A 4883-nucleotide genomic window follows, 5' to 3' on the forward strand; every position below is an offset into this window, starting at 1 on the left:
TCCAAAATTGCTAACACCCCCTCCTTGTGAACCTCAATCCCATCTAGCCTGGTCGACTGTACCTGAGTATTCTCCTCGACAACATTGTCTTTCTCCAGTGTAAACACTGACGAAAAATATCCATTTAACGCTTCCCCTATCTCCTCTGATTCCACACACAACTTTCCACTACTATCCTTGATTGGCCCTAATCTTACACTAGTCATTCTTTTGTTCCTGATATACCTATAGAAAGCCTTAGGTTTTTCCTTGATCCTATCCGCCAATGACTTTTCGTGTCCTTTCCTCGCTCTTCTTAACTCTCCCTTTAGGTCCTTCCTGGCTAACTTGTAACTCTCAAGTGCCCTAACTGAGCCTTCATGTCTCATCCTAACATAAGCCTTCTTCTTGGAGGGTGGTCCCGGTGGATTGGAAATTAGCAAACGTGACGCCACTGTTTAAAAAAGGAGGTAGGCAGAAAGCAGGAAATTATAGGCCAGTGAGCTTAACTTCAGTAGTAGGGAAGATGCTGGAATCTATCATCAAGGAAGAAATTGCGAGGCATCTGGATAGAAATTGTCCCATTGGGCAGACGCAGCATGGGTTCATAAAGGGCAGGTCATGCCTAACTAATTTAGTGGAATTTTTTGAGGACATTACCAGTGCAGTAGATAACGGGGAGCCAATGGATGTGGTATATCTGGATTTCCAGAAAGCCTTTGACAAGGTGCCACACAAAAGGTTGCTGCATAAGATAAAGATGCATGGCATTAAGGGTAAAGTAGTAGCATGGATAGAGGATTGGTTAATTAATAGAAAGCAAAGAGTTGGGATAAATGGGTGTTTCTCTGGTTGGCAATCAGTAGCTAGTGGTGTCGTTGGGCCCACAATTGTTCACAATTTACATAGATGATTTGGAGTTGGGGACCAAGGGCAATGTGTCCAAGTTTGCAGATGACACTAAGATGAGTGGTAAAGTGAAAAGTGCAGAGGATACTTGAAATCTGCAGAGGGATTTGGATAGGTTAAGTGAATGGCCTAGGGTCTGGCAGATGGAATACAATGTTGACAAATGTGAGGTTATCCATTTTGGTAGGAATAACAGCAAACAGGATTATTATTTAAACGATAAAATATTAAAGCATGCCGCTGTTCAGAGAGACTTGGGTGTGCTAGTGCATGAGTCACAGAAGGTTGGTTTACAAGTGCAACAGGTGATTAAGAAGGCAAATGGAGTTTTGTCCTTCATTGCTAGAGGGATGGAGTTTAAGACTAGGGAGGTTATGTTGCAATTGTATAAGGTGTTAGTGCGGCCACACCTGGAGTATTGTGTTCAGTTTTGGTCTCCTTACTTGAGAAAGGACGTACTGGCGCTGGAGGGTGTGCAGAGGAGATTCACTAGGTTAATCCCAGAGCTGAAGGGGTTGGATTATGAGGAGAGGTTGAGTAGTCTGGGACTGTACTCGTTGGAATTTAGAAGGATGAGGGGGATCTTATAGAAACATTTAAAATTATGAAGGGAATAGATAGGATAGATGCGGGCAGGTTGTTTCCACTGGCGGATGACAGCAGAACTAGGGGACATAGCCTCAAAATAAGGGGAAGTAGATTTAGGACTGAGTTTAGGAGGAACTTCTTCACCCAAAGGGTTGTGAATCTATGGAATTCCTTGCCCAGTGAAGCAGTTGAGGCTCCTTCATTGCATATGGGGGTATAGCTCAGTGGTAGAGCATTTGAATGCAGATCAAGAGGTCTCTGGTTCAAATCCAGATGCCTCCTATGCTGTTTCGCTATCATGTCTCCTTCATTGCAACAGTTTAGGAAATACTTGCTGTAACAAAGCATGCTGCTATCAAGTGGAGAACACTGTGAGACATCATCTGCTGCTTGAACTGAATGCTGATTAAATCTTTTTGAGATAAAAATAGATAGTTTTTTGAGAAAAAAAGGGATTAAGGGTTATGGTGTTCGGGCGGGAAAGTTGAGCTGAGTCCACAAAAGATCAGCCATGATCTCATTGAATGGCGGAGCAGGCTTGAGGGGCTCGATAAAAACAGCCCCATCCAAACTATTCAAATTATAGTGGTTCCAATCAATATTTGGAAAGTTAAAGTCACCCATGACATCCTCGGGAGTAGTCGCCACTGGTTCATCCATGGCTGTCCCCAGTTTCTATTGGAACGGCGGCGCCTGCAGGCGTCCGCGACGGGGTCGGTGGCCACAAGTCTGACACTGACATGGCTCCTCATCCATCAGTTCTGGAGAAGGCTTCCTTTGGCAAGGAACGTCCGGTGGCCACTGGTGTCGATCCAGACGCCGCCGTGCCCAAGGTATGGCAGAGGTGTAGGGAGATGCTTTTAGATGGAAAGGGTTGCACCCCAAGGCATGCACCTCCATTCCCTGTAGCTCCTGCACTCCCCGTTCTGCGCTCCCTCAGGACAACGCTGTCTGAATGGCCTGTTGAAAACTCAATGCCAGCTTGGCTAACAACTTTCTCTGGGTGGCCGTGTTGTTAATACCACAAACCAAACGGTCGCGTAACCTTTCTGACAAAGTCTCACCATAGTCACAGTACTCCGCAATCCTGTGTAGCCTGGATAGAAACTCTGCAAGGGATTCTCCTGGGGTCCTCTCTGCAGATTAAACTTGTAACGCTGGACTATCGTGGACGGGGTTGGGTTAAAATGTTGCCCCACTAAGGTCACAAGTTCATCAAACGTCTTGATGTCCAGTGCAGCTTGGTACGTAAGGCTCCTCATCACCCCACACATATGCGGGTCACAGGTGGTGAGCAAAGTGACCACCTGCCGCTCGTTTTTGGTGATTTTATTCACCCGGAGGTAGTACCGCACCCATTATGTGTACTGGGGGAGGGGGAACAGATCGAGCAGCCGGGGTGGCGCCCCTCACAGGAACTTGTCAGGTACTCAGGTACCGACCACCATTATGGTGACAAACTTGCTGCGCACCCACTGACCACACTGAGGCCCATAGTTCAACACAGTGACACCGGCCGTATGGGTGTGCCGACTCCCACACCCCACCCCCCGGGCCCCAAACACCCCACCCAACCGGCCGCCACTCACTGGTGAACCACCCAGTGTCACACACATGGCGACTGGAAGGATTTCCTCACACAGATATTCAGGGTGGCCGTCATTCCCGTACCAGCCTCCCCGAACAGGCGCCGGAATGTGGCGACTAGGGGCTTTTCACAGTAACTTCATTTGAAGCCTACTTGTGACAATAAGCGATCTTCATTTTTTTTTCATCTTGACGGTCACTGGGAGCGGGTGTCCTCTCCCATATCCCCGCAGTGTTAGGTGTGCCATTATATGGTAGATGTGTTGCACTGTCTCTCTTCTCAGCCGGAATCTCCGACGGGTCTGGTCTGGCAGGTCCTCGAATGTCAGGTACACACAAGGCCTCATGCGGCACCTCCTTGGCACCTTCTCCAGTGAGGGCAGTGCCACCCAAAGGTACCCCTGGCAGCAGGGATGGGCGGTAGGACCAGGGCCTCTCATGGTGCCGGACACTGATGGAGCAGGCTTGAGGTGATGGAGAGGACATGCGGAGCCGGAGCTCGCAGTGCCAATCGGTGCCACTGTGCAGACCATCAACCTGGTGGACACGGGAGTATGCACCATGCTAACTTGTTGCCCCCCCCCCCCCCCCCCGCCGCAGACAATGGCGTTTGTCTTTCAACCAGCAATGGTGGCTTCCCTGGTGATGGTTGCAGCTCCGCGAAATGCCCTGAGGCCGTGTGAGCGGGAGCCATTCGGAGAAGAGGGGAAGCTGCAGCAGCAGAGCAGCAGCAGCAGAGCGGGTAGCAGCGGAACAGCCAGCAGAGGAATGGCAGCAGAGGACCGGATTGTGGAGGACTGGGCTGCAAAGGGGATAATGGCAGCCACACAGGCTGGAGGCAGGCCGCCCAACAAGCCAAGGAGGAGGATGTGCCAAGGAGGCGCCACATGAGGCCTTGTGTGTACTGGCACCACCTAACATTCGAGGACCTGCCGGACCGCACCCGTCGTAGACTCCGGCTGAGCACACGTGGCACTGCGGGGATATGGGAGAGGACACCTGCTCCCGGTGACCGTCGGCAAACAGGCCACTGTACATAAACTGGAAGGTGTACCACTCAATGAACGTCCAACTGGTCTGTGATCATTAGCTGCTCAATTTGCACCTCTGTGCCCGATTCCTTCATCCTGTCATGTTAAGGCATAGGTTAAGAAACATTCCAATTAGATGTCTCATTGATCCAATAATTGGCACTGATATGTAAAGAGGCTACAGGTGGCCTTGAGAGCATGTGATGTGATGATAGATGTTTGGTGCTGAGTATGTTCAAAGAAAAATAAAAGTGTTTGGGAAAAGGAGCAGATCTCTTTACTCAACAGAAGCCTGAGGCTAACATGGCACATGACACATGTCAGGGCATGCCGAGTGTGCCAGGATGAAGTAATCGTACATACTGCCCAGGAATCGGGCGCAGAGGTGCAAATTGAGCAGCTAATGGTCACAGACCAGCTGGACTTTCATTGAGTGGTACCCCTCCCGGTTTATGTACATCGGCCGTGGCTGATGACACCTCATAGAATCATAGAATTTACGGTGCAGAAGGAGGCTATTCAGCCCATTGTGTCTGCACCGGCCCTCGGAAAGAGACCCTCACTTAAGCCCCACGCTTTATTCCCGTACCCCAAACTAACCTTTTTGGACAATAAGGGCAATTTAGAATTGCCAATCCACCTGAGGAAACCCACGCGCACACGGAGAAAACGTGCAGACTCCACACAGCGTGACTCCAGGCGGGAATCTAACCTGGGACCCTGGAGTTGTGAAGCAACTGTGCTGACCACTATGCTAGCCGAAGGCTACAGGCTGACGCTAACACCACT

General features: G+C 49.9%; 1 non-coding gene across 1 annotated transcript; it reads left to right on the top strand.

The window, feature by feature from the left end:
• Positions 1–1686: 1686 nt before the first annotated feature.
• trnac-gca lies at positions 1687–1758 on the top strand. Its single transcript has one exon. It is a non-coding gene; the product is annotated as a tRNA-Cys (tRNA).
• Positions 1759–4883: the final 3125 nt, after the last annotated feature.

Source organism: Scyliorhinus canicula, chromosome 16 (assembly GCF_902713615.1).
Source record: "Scyliorhinus canicula chromosome 16, sScyCan1.1, whole genome shotgun sequence".
In the NCBI taxonomy this organism is placed as follows: Eukaryota; Metazoa; Chordata; class Chondrichthyes; order Carcharhiniformes; family Scyliorhinidae; genus Scyliorhinus; species Scyliorhinus canicula.